General features: G+C 41.0%; 1 protein-coding gene across 1 annotated transcript in view; it reads right to left on the minus strand.

Moving 5' to 3' along the window:
* STXBP6 (syntaxin binding protein 6) overlaps positions 1-19,825 on the minus strand; it is a 129,178-nt gene extending 109,353 nt beyond the window's left edge. The window contains exon 1 of the mRNA XM_074868202.1: positions 19,732-19,825. The gene's annotated coding sequence lies outside the window, so the exon portion shown is untranslated. The remainder of the gene's footprint in view (positions 1-19,731) is intronic.
* Between the last annotated feature and the right edge of the window lie 2,328 nt (positions 19,826-22,153).

The raw sequence follows: 22,153 nt of genomic DNA on the forward strand, positions 1-22,153 counted from the left end.
TGGAAAGCATTTCAAAAAAATCTAGTCCCTCCTGGGGACAGCTCCAGTACACATTTACAACTGGTAATTCTCTAAGCAGTTTTTAATGCCACCCCAAGGTAACCTTCTTCTAGAGGTATTTTTCCCCCCAGGAGATGAAACCAGGAAACGTCATTCCTAAATCTGTCTAAACCAAAGGAAACCCATCACTTCATGCATAGGAGATATAAAAAACCCAAAGGGAACAAGCTATTCCTTGGCTTGTTTTAATATCCTTTAATCCTACTTACTACTAATGTCACTGATACCATTCAAGCCTCGCCTGCTTCTACATAATAGTTCAAACTCAAAGACACTGTCAAATTGCATAAGCATCTTAAAAAGTAGTAATAAAAGTAGTAATCTGACTTTTTAAAACCAGAAACCATTGTCCATGTGTTGATGTAAAAAATTAGTTTGAACAGCATTAGAAGAAACAGAGATCTCAATCTTCTAAACGCAAATTTAAAACAGAAAAAATTTAAGAGCTTTCTATTTAGTACTTGATAATCTTGTCATCTAGCATTTAACAGATCAAAACGCTAGACTTTTGTCCATCCAAAGACGACCATTTATTTGTACTAGTTACAGAACATACAGCTCATATTTGACGGATACACATGTCCTGTTTGCACCACACTTAATTACATCACTCCGCCAAGCATTCCTCTATTACATGAGCATTCTGTATTACACACAGGGCTCATGTCCATGCTTGTGACACATAAGCATGAGGTAATTGCAGTGCTTATGCATAGGATAAAGGTATGCAAAAGACTCATAGGTCACATACCTCCATGCTAGAATAGCTCAGCACTTTAGCAGCAAGCAGTAGATGGTACACTGTACAAACTATAAATGGTGATGCTGACAAGTGTTATGAGACAGACTCCTTTCCAGCTGCTGAAGAGATCCCACAAACCCATTAAAAGCAGTGAAAGGGGATTAATGCAACCTACAAGCAACTGGACAAAATTCACAAGTGTATTTGAAAACTGTCATTTATACTGAAGCTGCTTTCATGACAGTTGAAATCAAATGAAAAACCTAAGATTCCAACTCATATTTTTTCCTTATGGTTATTAATTTATTCAAACCCAAATTACGTGTATTCCTTCAGTTACAAAGTTTCTGCCCTGTAGCAAGCAAGTTCCAGACAGAAACAGCCAGTTTTCCTTTTTTTCCAAAATTAGGCTTAGACTGAAAAGAATTTCTGGGATGATGAAACATGCTTACTAAGTACTGCCAAAAGAGAAACAGACATGTGATATTCCATGTAACTTCCTTTCAGTTTCTTGTGAATTACGTTATCGTGAAGAACAGCAAAGGAAATTCATTAAAAAGCATCCTTAAATTGTATGAAGAACCAAGGTGCCAGTTACCACCTTCTAGCACAATCACACAAAACAAAAAGGTTTAAAGCAGAGAGCACACCTCTTTCTTTAAGCTAAAGAAGCAAAAGATATTACGAACTTCACTGACAAACGGTAACATTTGAGGCTAACAAGTGGTTTAATAATGCATAGTGCTCCAAAATACCAAAAAAAAAAAAGACAAATGGAAAGGTTAAAGTAATTAGTGATAATTCTGTTCCAAGTAAATAAACAGATGCAAACTGAAAACATACTGAAATAAAACACTAGACTTGGAAGTTCACATTTGTAATTAGTATCTTTCTGCTGTCTCACGTAAGTTTCCCTCTTCCCATTTCTCTTCTGAGACAGCATTTCCACATATGACGACAGAGAGGTTACATGGTTTGTCTCCAGCATACCTACACTATTAAACCAACATGGGGGGGCGGAGATAAAAAAGAAAACCTGTATGCAAAGGGCAGACTTCTAAGCTGTTCTCACTTAGGCATAGTAACAGTATCCAAAGGGGAAGATTCCCTTTCTCCTCCTGCTCTATTTCAAAATAGCCTTTCTTTGATTACCTTCATAAACTTATTTTGCCAAATTGGCAATATCTAGGATCTTTGCTGTGGGCAATGGTGGAAAATCATAGGCAAATGCACCTTCTTCAGTTACTTGAAACTACAATATGGAAAACAATGCAGAAAAGAGGATCCTTTCTGTTTCCAGAAGACAATGTAAAGTATCTGCACTACAAAGAAGTCTGGATTTTGGGTAGCTCATAGAAATAATCGGCATTAGGCAACCAGCACTGCCATTATGCAAGCTTCAGTATGACATCAATGGTTGTCTTTTAAAACTTAATCAATCGTGAGCGCAAATCACTGAATAGGATTGATGTCTACTGACTTGTAGATTTAAAAAGCTGCTTGTAATGAAGCATTCGGTTGCCTTAAGAGACTGCATTTTTAGAGAACCATTTTCTGGCACTGTCACTGTTGCACACATTATCAGAAGATCTCAGAAATATTCTTCTATGAGAGGAACCACCACATCCACCTCAGAAAGGAAAAAGTAAACCAAATAAAAATCATGCAACTAACTTTATATTAATATAATCATAATTCTAGTATCTGCCAGGAACTGTCTCTCAGAAATTACTGCAACATTTCTTTTTATTATACAGTTTAAGAAAAAAGTTCATCTCCATGCTAAATCAGCACCAAAATCTTTTAACTTTTAACATTACTATGATAATCCAGACACAAATGAAAATACTGTTTTTTTTCACCACAGTACCGCATTCTGTTTAACACCTCTACTCCAACTCAGTCAAACTAATTCCTGTCGTATGTTTCCTGTTCGGGTATACTTTTGAGGAACGGAACATCTCGTGCAATTCAAATCCCCAAATTTCATTCCACAACCTGAATACACAGAAGAGAAAATTATCTTAGCTGATATAGGAGATTAAACTATTTATCAAATTCCCCAATTTATGGATTTTCAGTACATAATTGTTTGGGGGCAGGAGAGACAGCACTTATGTGGGTGGTATAGAAGAAAAGGAATTGGGAGCAAAGCATTAGATCCAAATGCTATAACCTTGGAATGTTATCCACTCTGATCCACACAAGTCTGCATTTATTGGCTTTGTGAGTGTCCTCCCTGAAGGAGAAGAGGTAACAGAAGTGACCAACTGCCACTTCTTAGGTAACTTTAGTTCCAAAAAAAAAAAAAAAAAGCTTAAACTAACCATATCTTTGAGACCATTTCTTCCAATTCAAATATATTAGCAGACTGCATTTTTAAATACTTCAGAAAACAAGAACCAGAAATCCATTTTTTTGAGGAAGTGTTGTGATGAGAGAAATCTAGGACAGTTCTACAGTTTTAATAAAGTGCCCTCATTTCTCTTAGTTCACAACACATTTGCAATGGAAACAGTAATCACCTTATTTTCCTTACCTTTATTTAAGGAGAGGACACAGGGGGGAATCCTAAAACACTGTAGTAACACATGATTGAAGTTGGTGGTACAATCCCGGTACAACTTCACAATATGAATGGGGTATAGGTAAAAGGGAGAACAAAGGTTCCATGTGAAACAAACACCCACAACCTCTTCAAGTTACCCGAGTTTCATAAACAAATTTGTGGTTCTACCTCTTTAGGTGTTTTTAAATCAACACTGCACAGTTTACTTGAAATCACCAGGCTATTCTGGTTACTACTGCTGTCCTTAGTGATGAATGAAATCAGATGAATTTCATCTTCTGTTCAAGCCAAGGTAATTTGGTTTTTAGTCTCATATTTAACACCCCAAAGAGATTAAGAGTACTCTCTGGCTATACCATTACTTTGCCAGCAGATTATGGGATTTTTTTCATACAATGCTCTCAAACCCAGTCAGCATGGTCTCTGAAGCTCTCACAGGAAGGTTGCCCAATTCTCTCCTTCCTTGTAGTGCAAAGATGTCAGCTATGTTTCACATACAGAGAGAAAGAACTAGGTCCTTCAAACACCACCAGGTTTTCTCAGCCTTTTGTTAGGAGGACTCACCCTTCTCAGGATCTTATTTCCCAGTATCAAGAAGCCAGCTGGTACAGCTGTGTTCACACTGATGAGAAGTGTTCTCAGTGTACCAGCACATTTGGTGCCTTATAAGTTTACCCTGACACCTGTGAGTTTGCCTAAAATAAACTACAAATGTTTGCCAAGCATTCAAATGTATGCAGTATTCCTGCTAGCTTTTGCAAGTATGTTAACTGCTTCAACATATGTGACACCCAGTAAACCCAAGGTACAAACACCTGAAGAAGGCATACATGGAAACTCAAGCTACTACTCACCTTATAATTGCCACAAGTTCCTGCTCTTCTACTCTAAAAGCAGGTAGCCTTGTTAAATAAACTATGTAAATCAGATTCAAGATCAAACCCAAATGTTTACTGTCCTTTAGTTGTCTTTGCTACTACACAATAGAATTATTTACTGCTCTGATGCCTTTTCACAACTGCAATAAGAACAATTCAGATCTAGCATTTCCTCGTACACAGCTCTAGAGCTGTCTTCACCAGAAACACAATTCTCTCCTCTGTTCCTTTCTGAAAGGAAAGAAAAATGGCTTAACTCTGGTTTTGAGCCCTGTTGCAATACAGTGGGAAGGGTAGAGAGCTGTGTGAAAGTACGCTGAAGTCAAAAAGAAAATATCTTTAAACAAGCTTTCATCAACTAGAAACTTGTCCTAGAACTGTTAAAATCTTATTCAAGCTACTGTTTTTAATATTCTTTTGTGATCAGTACTCTTCACTGCAACATGAATGGCATTCTATACCTTGTTAAACATCAAGGTTTTGTACATTTTTGCTGGTAGCTTAACAGTTTTTTCTTTCTTTAAAGTCTTCTCCTTTTAATAGTAAACTTTCACACTAATCACGCTGTAACCTAAGTAGGCATCCTGCTGCAACTACAATCTTTTCAACCACTCGTACCCAATAAATTTGGTGAAGGGAGGGAACAGAAGATAAAAGAAAGGTAATCCAAGCATGTGACACCAGGATAAAGGAGAAGGAAAATTGAGGAAAGAGAAGGAAAGGAAGGGAAGCCCTATTAATTTTCACATGAAGATAAGCGTGCAACAGGAACAGGACAGACTTAAAGGAGAAATTTCTTCCTCTGAGAGGAAGAAAATCCATAAATGTCATGCATTCAACAAAAAGCCAGGATTGTGTTCTACACATAGGTATCTTTAAAGTTAATGATGTTCTGCACTCATTATGTTCAACAACTGGAGAAATCCCTGACAGAGATCTTCAGGACAGGTAATTAAAAGCTCAGGGATAACTCTTCATACCCAACAGCTCTTCCAGTAGCTCTCCCATTATGCAAGAAGGATTCAGCCATGCATTTTATCATAGATATTATCGCTCACATAATACATTAAACACAGTATAAACAAAAGACAAAAACAAAGAAATCCAACCAAACAAAAAATTATCCATACCCCACAAAGATAATAAGGCAGACCCATTTGATCTTGCCCACATTTGCTTTGCAAATAATATTTTCATCTCTACTCTGGTAAGGATAAGTTATTACGTTACCATCACTAACCTTCTGAGATTTAAATACTGCAAGTTTTAGTCTTTAAAATAGAATACCTGGCTTACAGAATTCTTCCACCTTCATCAATACGTCAAAGCGGGACCCACATTCCTCACCACAGTTTCATAACTGATTCCTGAGCCATAGCAAAAAAAAAACAAAACCAAAAAAACCCAGAAACTCAAAGGCTGAATTCAAGCCTTGGCAGATATGAGAAATATTTTTTTTTTTTAAATAGAGTGTTTATGTGCAATGCAGACGTACAGTATGTATTCGAGGAGTGATGCTGAGCCAAAATATAAACTAACAGACTATATTCAGCATAACAGGTACAGTGAGGCCACCGATGAATCACACACAACACATACAGACAGGTAAAGAAGTTTCAAAAAAGAGAACCAGTAAACATTACCCTTGAAAGGGTCTGATGACACAGTGGGTGCACGCACATATCTACATATGCTTTCTTCTGATCATACTCCACTACTGTAGCTGAAACTAGTTTTCCACACGTTGAGATGTTTTCATCAAGATTCCAATAGCACCAAATGCTTTTAAAAAGTGGGATACTATTGAGGCTGCATTACTTAAAAATCCTTATTATTCCTGTTTATATGTTAGAAAGATTTCAAAGAAGAAAAACAGGAGTCAACTATATTTTCAAAGTTAACCTCCAAAAATGCTCTGGGGAAAAAAAAGCTTACGATTTTTTTTTTCCCCCTAAAAAACCCAGAAACCCCACACATTACTCCATTTACCTGAAGAAACAAGCAAGCATTTAATTTGCAAAACATACATGTCTTAAGGGCTACATATTCTATTATTATTTGAGAACCTTCTGTCTCTCCAAGAAAATTTCTTACAGGAAGTACTTGCAAGAACAGACAGGCAACTCTGGAAAAATCAGCATCTACAATACAAGAGCCATGAGTGTAGGCACACAGCACGACACATATATTGTTCTGACAACTTCTTAAAAGGCTTTCATTTCACTTTTATAAGGATACCAATTTGTCAAAAGATACATCATTGTGAGAGCTGCTTCTAAATCCACATAAGGGAGATTTTGAGATTGAGGACAGTTAAATTCATTCTATGCTTTTAGCTACTGTGCCTAGTGATGTTTCATTCTTTCTTACAAGAGCAATCTTTTGTATGGCCATCTGCACAGAAAGTGAAGAAAGAGAAATGGTTTTCAAATAAGGATGATATCAGAAAAGTGTGGGTATAGCCCTAATAGCCAGATGCATACTTTGAATTCTTTGCAACTCATTATTTTTAGTCGCTCATTCAGTTTGACAATTCTAGCATCATTTATATACTTGAGAGAGACTATTTGCTTACTGTAGGAAAGAACAATTTCATAAAAACCCCAAAGAGAATTGAAAGATTTCCATCTGGAATCAAGCAAGGATCTACTGGTAATAAACCTTCCAAAAATCTTCCAAGAAATGCTTTTTGCCTCAGCTGTCCGTTCAAGTCCAAACACAAAAAAATAAAAAATGTATTTATTCTATCAACACGGCAGATCAATCAATAAATTATCAATCCAAAACATAATACTGCTCAGACCACTGCCATTCTAAGGTCTTCTGTGTACTGGTAATACAATGAAGCTCTGCAAACAGACCACTCGTTTCAGCTTCATACTCTGTAAGAGCAGATTTTTACTGATACCTGAAGTTAAGACAATTCACATTTGGCTTATGTCCCACTTTTCAAACTAATATAAAAAAAATGCACATTATGGTTATGCAGAGATACAAGTTCATCTCGGGGTCTCAGATATAGATAAACATCTAATTAATTCACTAATTATGTATACTAAAGTTAACCCTTAACAAATAATTTTAAAGAAGTGCAATAGAAAATTCAGAAGTATGGTAGAGATGTTACCAGTATTTGAAGTGCTCAGACTTTTTAGAACAAGGAAAAATGACAATCAGAAGAGGAAGCTGCCCTTCAATGTCCTGTATCTTATTATACAGATCATCCTACAATGAAACCAATTGCTCCTTTCAATGAAAGGTGTAAAGATAACGGATCTATTTCTCTTGCCTTTGAATGTACGTTGATCCAGTTTTAAGCTTTATTACATATAGAATACTCTGCACAGTGCCCTACTCTGAGGCAAACAACAACCCACCACCTCAGATTTGTCTTCTTATTTTTAGCGACCATTGAGCACTGGCACAGCATTGGCTGCTTTCGCTCCACTATAGCATAAGGAGCAACCATTTACTTACCTATCTAATATAATTCCAGGGCCCTCTCTCCATGCAACCCCTTATTCTATCCATGTTCTCCAGCTTTTCATTTTAGGATTTTCTTGAACAAGTTATCCAGCTCTGCTAATTTAAAAACATTTATTCTGAACAGCTATTATTTACTCACTGTGTGTGAAATATTTTACATCCTCCTGTCACAGACTGTAATGACATATCTGGAAAGACCCAGAACATACCACAGTGGCATTTACAGAACACTTACCTTTTATCCCTTACCATCAGTTACTTCATTGTTTCATTTAAAGTATACAACTCTCGTAAGAATGATAGAAGAAACTTTGTGAAAGGGAAGAAAAATGGAAAGTAGAGAGAAATGGAAGCTAAAAAGAAAATGTCACATCTTACTCTCCTCCTACAAGATACCTTGTTTTCAAGATAAGCTGGAAAAGTCTGATTATTTAGATAAGGAAACAAGAAAATGAGGAAAGGGTAGAGCTAATCTGTCAATGGAAGAAATCAATCTCTAGACAAAATTTTTTGTCCAAAGATGCAGAAGTTAACGTTTAAGGTGAGGCACAACAGTGAAATACACACCTACTGAGTCCCTTAAGAAGTCCCAGGGGACTGCTAAATGAGGTTTGAAGGAGAGCAGCCTGATGATTAAAGACACACATGAAGGACAACAAAATGAGAAATGCTGAAAGAATAGCCAAAATTATGAAGACAGAAAATATAAAGAGCAAGATTAGACAGAGTAACACACAGCTGAGGCCAGGTCATGGGAATAATCCTTGTCAGAGAAGGACAGCTGAACCACTGCTACTGGTTCATTAATCAGATAAATACCTCCAAGAGCTTGCACACACACCTCAGTGTTAAGAAGGCTACTCACTGCACCTCTCCATGTTTTAGTGGTACTGAAATCTCACTTCCCCCCATCTCAGACATGTTTATAGGGGGACTGATGCACTTTCCAAAAGTCCTATAATATTTCTTTTCCATTTTCAGCGGAGTTTATTCAATATAGCTTATCAGAATACATTATACAATACAGTTTGGGTTTCACCTTTTTTGGGATTCCTACTAGCCTCCCTCCCCTCCAGGGTAGCTCAAACGAAATAGAAAGGATTTTTCTCTTACTGCCACCAAAATCACATTATTTGCCCCCATTTCAGAAGAACAAGGTTCCCTTTCAAAGCCATAATAGACATAAATCGTCACCTCTATCTCATACCACCCTTTTGGAAGGGGGGGCGGGGGGAATGATGAAGTGATAAGGCAAAAATTATTATGAGCACTCACATGTCGAAGCTGGGCACGTCTTGAAGTTCAGACAAGCCTATGTTTTAAGAACACGAAATAAATCCACATAGTGGAGGGAACATACAGAAAACTAACCCTGGATTTACTGCTTTGTCACCAGCAGGAAGTGAGCAAATGCGCTTGCGTAACTGGCTACCAAACCAGGTCCCTGCGAAACACCCAGACACTACACCTCCACGTGGGTGACCTTTATTGCTCCACCTGTGAAAGTTCATTTCCTTCTGGTGCAGAGACGGGGTACATGCACAAACTATGTCAGCCTACAGAAGAAGACGCAACAGATGTGCAAAGAAAGAGGCAGAAAATGTAACAGTCCAAATACATCATTGCCTGTTTTACTCTAGAAACCTAGAGTAACTGGTTTGTTATAAACTACAAAGGGGAAGAAGTCTGTGTTACCAGCTGGGCAAGATTCTCCATGGCATAAATCCACAAATTCAAATACCAAGGGACTTCAAAATGCATGCTGAGTTGATTTCAAGTCTTTTACTGAATTCCTTAAAAGATATAAATAAAGTTTAATACACCGGCAATCTACAAAAAGGGAAATAGAAAGATGCATTACTATCACAGTTTTACCACTAAAGTGTAACATGACCTTAAACAACTCATTTAAGGTCATTTACTTCGGCAGCAAATGTGGGTTCACCTCACCCAGCTCACAGATGTATGGGAGCATTCAGTACACACCTGCGGGACCACAGGTGCCAGGTGCTACTGAACACCAGGTCAGTACTGTAGGGGTGCACAGCTGCATTCCTTGGCCCGATCAGTTCTCCGAGAGGGTGGCTGTAAGGAAGCCTCACCTGGCACTCAAAGTGGTACCTGGGTTACTGGCAAAGACAACCCATTCCTGCACTTTTCCTAGTAAGTAAATGGAATACAAAGAATAAATACCAAACTGTACACAGCTAGCTTCTGAATGAATAACAAGACTACCCTCACACACAAAAAACAGTCAATATTTAAAGTTACTTCAAGGTTTCAGATAAATAATTTGAAGACAAGCCATTTCAGCATCTTAACTAGACACTGCTTCACAAGCTTCCCTAGGGGACAAACATGAAATAAGCAAGTGTCCAATACCACCCCAGAATTCCATTTTATTTACCCAAACATGCAGAAAACTGAGTCTTTAAATAAACTAGTCTCTAACAAAGTAGTGGTGGGGAAGAAGAACCAGAGTTGCAAACATGTTCTTATCACCCCTGTAATATTAATGCAGTAGCACTGTTACTGCACTCTAAGGACAAGGCCCATCATAAGCACTTATTCTCCCGCTCCAAAACATTACTGTCTCTTCCGCAAGGATAACCCCTACCAAAAAAAAAGGGCAGTTTTATTTTACATGACATGACTAAGTCCAATATATGTGTGTGTGTACACATATTATATATAAAAATACATATACACATATACACTTTCTTCTTTTCTGGAAAAAAAATGTAACACAATCAAGACATTTCTTAGCTAACAGAAGTTATCTGTGAAGTGGTTGTTTGGGTTTTTTTTTTTTTTGGAGGTTACGATGCATGATTTATAAAGAAAAAAATAAAGCTACCAGAGCCTAAAATGTTTTAACTGCATACTACTTGTCCCCTAAATTGAAACATTGTCTAAAAACTGAACAGAACCTGAAACTAGTTGTCTTACATGGAATTCTTCTGAGGATCTGAAGGTGCCCTATACATAGCTCACATCTACTAGATTCCTTAATCAAGGAATTTTGGTGTTACTTCTTTAAGAGCTGGCATACTAATCTTCTGTCAGATAAGGGCTTTGAGTTAAAATATCAGACACACAGCTTTTATTTTTATTTTATGTTAAATGTCACATTTGAGATCACATCAAGGCATTAAAAACAAGTTACAGGTCCCAACTTCATCCTGAGAAACTTCAAAGATCAATGAATTCTCTTACCTTCACAAAGCCTTCTCAAGAAACACCCCCATACAAGCAATCCCCTGGGCTGGGGACAAGAACCATCCACAATTCAGTATTACCTTGGTAAGTTCAGGCATGCAGGAATGTTGGTGTGCTAAGATGTGTAAATGGGACATAACCCAACAGACAGCTAGCATCACTCAATATGGTACAGCCACAAAATTGCATTGCCTTATTCCCAACTCATATAAAAGCTATTTCTGTTCATGCTTTTTAATACAGCTTACTGAATTAATGCCATTACTATTTTGTGAAACACTACAATGCTCCAATTCATGCCCTCAGGGCTTCAAACTCCTTCCACTGACTAGACAGGAAATGTGGACACCTCAGGTCAGGGGATAATCAGGTGCCTCGAGTAGACAGTGTCAAGTCACAAGAGTCAATGCAAGGCCTGACATAAAAGACTGGTTTTAAGCCCAGTCTGAACCACTAATGCAATTTGTATCTAACTGCAGGTTAATTAACAGCTTTGTAAGACACATCCAATCATCATAAGAAAAATCCTTAGTCATAGATTTGGGTATTTCAATAATAGATTATATACTGTATCTATAGTCTTAGCATCTGAGAAATGCATGCCATCTAGTCCCAAAGTTACATATTAAAGGAATGTCTGAAGCCTACTAAATACACAGGAGTCAGAAAAGTAAAGCAACTCCACAGGACAAAGCATGCCTAGCTGCTGTTCAAGTCCCCATGTAGTCAACTACAGTCTTTAATTTTCACGGGAGTTAAAATTAGTCAGAATCTTCAAAAAACACACTTAAATCGCCAATTTCGGTATGCGTATTTCAGGGCCCAGTCAATTGAAAGTGAGTACCTTAAAGCAATCTCAGTCTGCTACTGTATCACAGAATCGTCTAGGTTGGAAAAGACCTTGAAGATCATCTAGTCTAACCATTAACCTAACACTGACAGTTCCCAACTACACCATATCCCTCAGCGCTATGTCAACCTGACTCTTAAACACCTCCAGGGATGGACACTCCACCACTGCCCTGGGCAGCCCATTCCAACACCTAACAACTTGTTCTGTAAAGAAATGCTTCCTAATATCCAGTCTAAACCTTCCCTCGTGAAACTTGAGGCCGTTCCCTCTTGTCCTATCACTTATTACTTGGTTAAAGAGACTCATCCCCAGCTCTCTGAAACCTCCTTTCAGGTAGCTGTAGAGGATGATGAGGTCTCCCCTCAGCCTCCTCTTCTCCAGACTAAACAACCCCAGTTCCCTCAGCCGCTCCTCATAAGACATGTGCTCCAGACCCTTCACCAGCTTCGTTGCCCTTCTTTGGACACGCTCGAGTAATTCAATGTCCTTTTTGTAGTGAGGGGCCCAAAACTGAACACAGTCATCGAGGTGCGGCCTCACCAGTGCCGAGTACAGGGGTAAGATCACTTCCCTGTCCCTGCTGGCCACGCTATTTCTGATACAAGCCAGGATGCCATTGGCCTTCTTGGCCACCTGGGCACACTGCTGGCTCATGTTCAGCCGCCTGTCAATCAACACCCCCAGATCCCTCTCTGACTGGCAGCTCTCCAGCCACTCCTCCCCAAGCCTGTAGCGCTGCTGGGGGTTGTTGTGGCCCAAGTGCAGCACCCGGCATTTGGCCTTATTGAAACTCCTACAGCTGGCCTTAGCCCATCGCTCCAGCCTGTCCAGATCCCTCTGCAGAGCCTCCCTACCCTCGAGCAGATCAACACTCCCACCCAACTTGGTGTCATCTGCAAACTTACTGCGGGTGCACTCGATCCCCTCATCTAGATCATCAATGAAGATGTTAAACAGGAGCGGCCCCAAAACCGAGCCCTGGGGGACACCACTCGGGACCAGCCGCCAACTGGATTTAACTCCATTCACCACAACTCTTTGGGCCCAGACATCCAGTCAGTTTTTTACCCACCAAAGTGTGTGTCCATCCAAGCTACGAGCAGCCAGTTTCATCAGGAGAATGCTGTGGGAAACGGTGTCAAAAGCCTTACTAAAGTCAAGGTAGGCAACATCCACAGCCTTTCCCTCATCCAATAAGCAGGTCGCCCTGTCGTAGAAGGAGATCAGGCTTAGCATACATTACATAACATACCCAAAGTAGTTTGTCATCCAGAAAAGTTATTAAAAACATGTAAATATTCAGTCTGGGTTGCATTTTTCAAATAGAGATCATACTACATTACCAGTGGTGTAGGAAGTATCTAACTCTTCAAGTGCTGTTGAATCATTCTTTACTCCTCTGTCAGTCACTCTGAACAGCTGCAAATGCATGCAGGCTACAGTAAAACTGATGTTTTCAAAATTTAAATGAACTATTGACACATGATTTCAATTCTCAAACTGGAGTTTTACTAAAACCAGTCAAGTACAATCCTTCCCCAAACAACATACTGAAAGTGTGTTTATACTGAAACTGAACTTCTGTACTGATCAAGACAAAAATTAATAGTTTTGGCACAATCTAAGATGGCTCAGAAAAGGTCCCCATTTAAGATGGCTCAGAAAAACGTGTTAAGAAAATTTCAGGTTTAGTAAACAAGCACTCCATTCCATCTGTGAATGCCTCTCTGACCTCACTCAGTCATCTGCTTACAAAGCAACTGGAAAAGAACAAAACCAAACCTCCTGTGTTTGATATTCCCTCTTAACTAGTGAGCATCTAAATTTACAAGCAGCAATTTCCTTTCTACATCTTCCAAAACAAACAAAAAAGTTAATCTTAACATAGCTTTTGTCCTAAAGAGAAAGGTGTGACAGAACTGAAAAAAGGGACCTCCAGAGGTCCCATCCAACCTCAACTGTTCCGTGACCCTGATATTCTGGGGTTTTTTTGCATTTTAGAAGTCAGATTGCTTTGTTCAGGCAATCACTTTGGTGTGGACAGAGATTTTAAAATGACAAAACTAAGTTGTGAATTCTGAGTTTCAACACCTACCTTTAAATCTGTCCTTAAGAGACTAAGGGAAGTTGAATACAAGTCCTTTTGTTGGTCTTTCCCAGTGGAAAGACACCACTTTTTTGTCTCTCAATCTCATAACTTGCATTCAGTGAAGAAAAGTTGCAAAGGCCACAGGTACAGAGCCCATCTGCAGTGGCTGTCTATCAGCAAGAAACTGATGGCCACCAGGAAGCCAGTTAAGTCCCTTTGCATTGCGAGGCACAAGTGGAGCACATCTCTGAGCATCCATCCCTTCTCCAGTGCATGCTGCTTGAAAGACTAAGGCCCCAACACGGAGTCCTACAGAGTAACAAAGTGTATGCTGTTAGAGGGTAGAGTTGACTGTTAACCTACAGCGAACAAATTCACACTCCACAAAACTAACTGAAATGTTTATATTAAAGTCACAAAGGTGCTAACAGACTAGTCACTGATCTCCGGGCATATCAGAACATTTGGACACTTTATTACAGTGTCAGGAACCTGCCATACAAGCTGAAGAAAATAAATGAACTAACAGGAACTCACTCTAACAAAGTAATACTAATTTGTCAATAACTGATCACATTCTTTCTTCCTATATATAAGTAATGATAATGACCTGAGCATTGTGTCTCTTTAAATAAACAGAAAAAGTCTGTATGCTCAGATAATGGCCCACAAAGGCAAACAATTCAAGAGGAAGCTTGTGAACATCCTAGAACGTCTATTAATTACCAAGAGGGAGTTTCCAAGTGTGGATTGCATATGGTCAATTGTTTGTTCTTCCCCTCCTCCAAAATACACTAGCAAGTGGAGAGGTAGAATTAGAATTGAAAGACTTTCCAACTTTGCGCTTCAACAGTCCTGAAAAAAACTGTAAGCAAACTTAGGGAATTATGGTTTTGGTTCTGTGAGCAAGTAATTGCAGAATACAAAAGAGTGTTTTCTAAAACAGCCTGCCTGCATAGCACAGACTTGCCTGGGAAAAGGAGACCCAAAACCAAAACGTGTAAGTAACAAACTTATTGGCCAGCACAGTTACTAAGAGGAAATTAGAAGTATTTAAGATTTTTTTCATAGATGAACTGCAGGCAAGCACCAAATTTTATTAGTTACATTTCCGATTCTACCTTATGGTGACGCTTCAAGCAAAAGGAATCGTTTCCACAGCAGTACAATTTTATTCATGATTTAACCAGGTTTATTTTGGTTCAGTTTAACTGGAGAGGGAGTAGGTTAATTTCTTATACTGAAATCTAATTCAAAACAAGTTTATCATTTATTACTGCTACAGGTTTAACTGAACTGTTTTATGCACAGACAAGACAAACTGAACCTACCCAGAAACCTGTTTGTGAAGTCTCTCCATCCAAAGTGTTTCATACAGATAAATATAATCTAGGGGTTTCACCTATTATTAACAGATCTGGCTGTAATTATACCATATGAGTTTTATGCTACTTGGAAACTGCACAGATAAAAATCACATGCAATCTCTAAGAGAAGATAATGAAGGGAAAGCATCTGGTTTACCACACAAGATAGTCAAGGCCAGAGGGCAGGGGGGAAGACTCTTGAAGCTGGCACTGCTCTCATGTCTACAGCAAGACTATAACCAAGTTTAAGAAGTTTAGCTTTCAGGGCTGGACTTTATATCAGCTTGTGACAGTAAAATTTTTAATAAGTTGTGTTCATAACCATTGGTAAGAAATCCGCACTGAGAAATCTTAAACATTCATAATGCTCCTGTTTTATTAAGGAAATCAAAATTTTACAGATCAGAAATATCCAGATTTTTTCCCTTGGGGCAACTGTCGTTGCATTACTAACTGTCATCTGCATATAAAAGTCAGAAGCTCACAATGTTGCACACATACATAAGGTCTTACAAGCATCAGAAATCTAATGTAAGTGCTACCTTGTAAAGAACACAGACTGCCCTTCCAGGAACATTACAGTCCAAACTGCTCCCAGACCTGCAGCACCTCCAGCACAGCCAGGAATCCTTTCCCAACACTTTCTGCCAAAGAAATACTATGAAAAGGAAAACAGAAACACATATTACTGAGCTAACCTACAGTCATGCAATCCCATTTGCAAAGGAATTAGTATCTCTTACACTTATGGCAAAGAAGCCCCACAGCATCATCTGTGTCAAAGACCCCAGCTGCAGAGAACATCTGTCTAAGCTTAAGATGGAAAAAAAATGCACCTTAATGTTCACAATGAACAACACATGCCAGAAGTCAACTGGGTCTCCAACAAACGCATACTGGAGAAAGAACACGGACTACCAGAAAGATTTTTTGGGATGACGGAAGGGTACTGGCAGTTTTGGAATAGTTTGAATACAATAATTTTGTAAAATGGTCTGGTCTCTTTTCTCCCCTCAATTACCCAGTGAGTATGTTTCATGAGTTTATTTCTGCTATATACACAGGCTCAGTAATGCATTTGCTTCCTGAGAAACCATCATTCCTTTCTGTGATAGAAGCTTACTCAGAGGAGAGTAGGAAAAAAAAAAAAAAAAAAAAAAGGCACTAAGAGGCAACGTCCTTCCCCCCACCTCACTAAAACTAGAGTTCCCCTCTTCATGTCAGTCTAAATGTTCAATGACATCATTCGAGCAGGAAAACTAATAGTCCCTTCTCTTGTTAAAATATTTCTTGTTTTGAATCGTTGTTACTATTTTGCTCTCCTTTTCTCCAAGTTTAAGAAATTTGTTTGAAATACAAAAAAAAACAAACACTGGCTTAGTTGTTCCCTATTAAAGATTTGTAGAACCAAGGAATGCTACACAAGAAGCAACCAGAAACAATCAGGTGACATTTGTTAGCACTGATAAGTTACTAGATCTACCCTAGCTTGTGTGTCCTGATTCATAACAAAAAAATAGTCAAACCAAAAGCCTAAATTTAAACACACTTCTATACAGTTAACACAGCACTGCCTGCTGCAGTAATATGCAAAAAATGTATTAATGAATTCATTGGCATATCTGGCTACAATACAAATTAATGCCAAGGCTTTTTAGTTCATCCGTTTTCTAAATCCCCAACATCACTAGAGACTGCCAATCAAGGACTAAACAAATTAAGCATTCTCTTGAAGGACTTGATTTGTCTCTGTACGCACATTAGCTACAGCATTCCTGTTTGGTTAAAAACCAGAGGAATCAATTTGTCTTACCATCACATTATCCAAACACAGGCCTCCAAAACTGTGATTAAAACACTTTTGTACAACCTTGGCAATGTCAACTTACCAGCTGTACACTGGAAAGGAACATTAAGTTACAAAGGAAGAAAAGAGAGAGAAAGAAAGAACAAATGCACTATTATTTAGACAGCATACCTACCCCCAGGACAGACCAACAGCTACTGCTTTCCAGAGTCAGCATTTCACTGAACTTTATTCATAATAAAACAGAAGTCATCTTACCTCATATAGTTTTTAAAACTGCATTTTTTTTAAAAGGTATTTTTAAGTTCTCTAAAATGTATACTTTAATCTACTAACAAACACAAGAGGTATATATTAACAGTGAACTTCCAGTGTAAGTAGCCTGAAGCAGTGTAATGAAAAAATATTTAACCAGGAGGGGGAAAAAATACCCTTCATACTGAGGATTTTGTAAATAGCTTATTTTTATACTATCCTCACTGTCTAAAAATCCTACATGCACACAAGAGTGAGGTGATCTGAATATATATCTGGAAGAAAAAACATAAAATATTTCCCTTTTGGCCTTCTATAGCACACATTATTGTGTTATCATCACACTTCCCTGACTCTAGATGTTCAGATCTGGACCATGTCTAGACGGACACTCAGAAACTTGAAGATAAATGGAATGGAGATGATAAATCAATGTGTGTGAGTTAACAGAAACTTCACTCCTCACAGCAAACACTCTTACTCAGGAGTAGAACACCTCTTACTTTTCATAGCACAATACTTCAAAGACCTTTTTCCACCTAGAAATTCCTTCACCTGGGGAAGCTACCACAAAATGGTGATTGGGCTAAATTCCAAACTAGTGTTTTCACTCCACTCTAAAAATGTCACAGTATTTTTCATTTTCATTGATTTATCTTAGCACATCTTTAAAGGTGCCATCCAACTTTTAAGGCATATTCTTAAAGAAAATCAAGATATGAACAAGGGAAATTAGTGTGGCATGACTACACCATAACTGCATTCCCCCAGGGCAGAAAGGTCCTAAAACATTTCAGTGAAAGAGACCTTTTTCAAGAAATTTGTCAAGCAGACTGCCATCAACCCCATGGGGGATCATTCTTCCTAGGGGCAAGAAACTCTAAAATTATATTTCACAGGGGTTGGGGAAAAAAAAAAACCAAACAACTCACCATCACGATTATTCACACTCATAAACTACCACAAGTATTTCTTTTGTGTTTATTAATTCAAAAAACACCACATTTGGAGTTTTTAAGGCCTCATTAAAATAGCTAGCTACACTTACAGAAAAATTCAGGAGTTAAAGGGAGCTTAGAAACTACAGATGTTGAAAAGCAACACGACTTGCTAACTCAGTGCATCACCAGCAAGGTACAACTTCCCTGCTGTCTGCTTATTCCCCCCTTACAGAAGTGATGACAGGTCAGAGACTTCCTCTATAGTTAGATGCTGCAGCTTTGATTGAAGTCATAACCAAAAGACACTCAAGATACCATATTGCCATCTTCCAGTACTTCAGGACGGAAAAGGATAAGGTCCCGTCCACCTTAGTAACATTACGTACAAAGAGATGCCAGATGACCCCCATCCTACAAGCAACAACTCTTAAAACTCCTAAGAGAGGTGTCACGGGTCTGTGGAGCCTGTTCAAGCGATGAAAAGCAGTAACACTAGTTCTGACTCACAAAAGGAAAACAGCCAAGCAGAAGACACCCTAAAGGACAGCTTGTATTTAGACAAAGATAGAGGAATTTGCAAAGTGATGTAATTCCTAAAATGTAAACTTCTCTGTTTGTCAGAGTGCAAATTAAGATTTAAAAAAAAAAAAAGTAACACATTTCTCTAAATAATGGTAAATATTTCCTTGAACTTCAGACTTCAGCAGCATCAGTGCAGCACAAGCGGATAACGACTGATGTTTTAAGTTTTACTTTTCCGTTAGCAAAGCTAGTTCAAACAGAAGACAGTGGTGGCCGTTCCACTGACTGTCAAGGTTACTCCTAAAACATGGTGTTGGACGGAGACCAGCAGATCCGCTTAACGTTCGCTGGCCGGTTTTGTGCTGCTCTTCGCCACCCGGAGGATCTCCCCAGGAGGGACGACAGGGGAAGGACCACTGCCGGGCTGCACCAGCGGCTCCCGGCAGCGCCCAGCCTGTTGGGCCGCGGCCAGAGCGAAGCCCCCGGCTGTGGGGTGACTGCAGGGCCGGGACACCCCCCGCGCCGCCCGGCTCCGACGGCGAGGGAAGGAGGGCTGCGCACCCAGCCGCGCCGCTCGCCTCACCCCAACCGCGCGGCGGACGGCGCTTCGCGGCCGCGGAGCTCCGCGGGCTCCGGCAGCCACCGCCCCCGCCCCGCCGGGGGCCCGGGAGCAGCCGCCTTCCCTTGAGGACGCAAACCCGGCTGCCGCGGTCCGGCACCCCGGGGCGCTCCCGGCGCCGAGACGGGGGACGCCACGGTGGAGTTGATCGTTAACTCGCAGCCCCGCTTTCTCAGAGGGCTCCTCCCGCGGGCGCCGCGGCAGCCGGCAGCCCCAACGGGGCGGGCGCGGCGCCGACACCGAGGGAGCCGGTGGGCGCAGCCCCGCCGCCCGCCCCACGGCGACCGCGACCCGCCGCCCGGGAGCTGCCGCCCGCACCCCTACCTTCCCGCCAGCTCGGCTCCTCTCCTCGCCGCAGACGGTGCGCGGAGAGCCGCGCCGACTGCCGCGCCGTGCCCCGCGGCGGCCGCCGCCGCGCTGCCAGCACCGAGGCGTGAGGGCGGCCCCACGTGCGCCGGCTGCGCCAATCGGGGCCGCCCGCGGGCCGCCCCCCGCCCCCGCCGCCGTCCCCGTCCCGGGCCGCCCGCGAGCCGCCGCCGCCGCCGCCGGCGGGGCGGGGCGGGGCGGGCGGGAAGCCGGTTCGGGAGGCAGGGGGAAATCAGCGCGTTGGGACGGGAGGTTGGGACCGCCGGCGGGGAGGGAACAAAGAAACCCCAAACGCTGCCTGTCGCGGGCTGTGTGCCGCTTCCGCGCCCGCGGGGCCGCACCGTGGGGGTGGCGGCGGCCGGGGGAGGCCCCGCGGAGGCTGGGTTCCGCCGCGGCCGGAGCCCCGCGCCGCTGGAGGGCGGCGGAGGCGCCCGGCCCTGGGTTAAAAGAGTTTAGACGGAGAAATCTCCTTCATGAATCTCTAAAGCATTCCTTTGGCGCTCTCGGGAGTTTTGCAGCGCCAAAGGCACCGAGGGAGCCCGAAACACGTTCGCACCTTGTCCCGGGAGGCCCCGCGGTGTCGGGGCCGGGTAGCGAGCAGCCCCAGGGCGGAGCGGCGCTGGAGCCCGGCGGGCCCGGTGCGGGAGCGGCTGCTCGGAGCCCACAGCGAGCTCCCCGGCAGGCACGGCGCTCCGCCGGAGCGTCAGGCGTCCAGTAATGACCGGCTTCGAAGTAGTAACGGAGGGCTGTCAGTCCACGCTGGGGGGTGAGGCTGCAAACAACCCTGCTGCTACACTGCCTGCTTGGGGGGTGAGCGAGATGCCCAGCTTCTGCGCCACGCTGGGCTGGAATTGCTGAGCGTTCAGTATGAAAATACTGGGGATGTCATGCTTGAAAACAATAAGCTGGTTAGTAAGAAAATAAACATTCCTGACATAGCAAGATATTTTTGTACTTTATTTTACAATGTTTAATTTATAACACTGCATTTTTGTGTGATTGTCAACATGAACTGTAGTCAGTACAGTTTCTGTTACTTAATGAAAATGTAAGTTGATTGTTTGCTCGGCCTGTGTGTGTTTTGATCCCATCATTTAATCTAATGGCTGTTGATGTTACACAGTAGCAGTTGTTCACTACCGCCTTAGTTTTTCAGTCTGTTACACTCAGTTGTATTGCTGGGCCTTTAGATCTCTTAAAAATGCTCTGAAATCCATTCAATGACTCATATTAATTTCAATAAATTTTGCATGGGTGTCGTGGAAACAGACCAATCTACTTCTGTTGTAGGCAACAGCCTCCCACAAATGCCTTGCTGCCTCCCCATCTTATATTTAAAGAAGTTCAGCCCTCAGTGGCCTTCAGTTTTCCCTGTATATTCAAAAGAAATTTCCAAAAGATAGATCCCTTTTTTTAGTGTGAGTCTGGTTGCCAGTAGATTTCAATGTCTTCCACATCCATGGAATTCTGGCCAGATGCACAGCCATGAAAACAGGGAAAACGGGCCACAGTTCTAAAAGGCAAAGTTGGAAACAGGGTTACTTTTTTTAGGATAAATCTGAGTCTTGAGACCTTCAAAGAGTTCACTACCTTTTTTTAGAAAGATAAACGTGGGAACATCCAAATATGTGATCCATTTTTATCTACTATCTAAATACCAAGTCCTTTAAAATGTCATTTTCTAACTTCTCTGCAACCATACAGACTAGTAACGCTGAAGCTGAGCTGGTCATTTAATTGCCTGATTTGAGAAACCAAGGAGAAAAAAGCTGCATATGCATTTGGGAACACTAAAAATGACACTTTCCAGCCCTTCAACCTTTTATCCCTTTTTTCTTCTTTTAGTTCTAGTGTATTTTGATGGGGTTTCATTTTTTGCTTTTTTTGGTTTTGGGTGGGGTTTTTTCCCTCTCTTTTTTCTCCTGTAGGTTCTCTGCAGGCAGTATATTTCAGATAAGAGTAGAACGTGAAGTCCAGCTTTTATTTTTGCAGCTACTCAAACCTTTCAAATGTGTCTCATTTTTGCTTCCATCATCTTCTGAACTAGTAGAATGTAATTTTGATAAATTGATTGCTGCTACTAGAAATGCTAAATTATATTGATGGACTTTGGTTTATATTTAAGCATATAGCCTGTCATTTACAATGACTTGTACTGTTCTTGGAAAATGTGTTCTTCAATGTCCTTGGGCTTGTCAGGCTGAGTGACATGCTTGTGCTCAGCCATGTTCTCTTCCTATAACTGGATAAATTTGTTAGTTAGATAGATTGAGCACACCAAAACTGCCCAGCAGACTTCAGCCTTCATGCCAAATAGGTCTAAGCAACAAGTGTGTTTACACATATAAGTAGCCCTAAACAACACAAAAAAGATGTGTCA

This window comes from Strix uralensis, chromosome 4 (assembly GCF_047716275.1).
Source record: "Strix uralensis isolate ZFMK-TIS-50842 chromosome 4, bStrUra1, whole genome shotgun sequence".
NCBI classification, from domain to species: Eukaryota; Metazoa; Chordata; class Aves; order Strigiformes; family Strigidae; genus Strix; species Strix uralensis.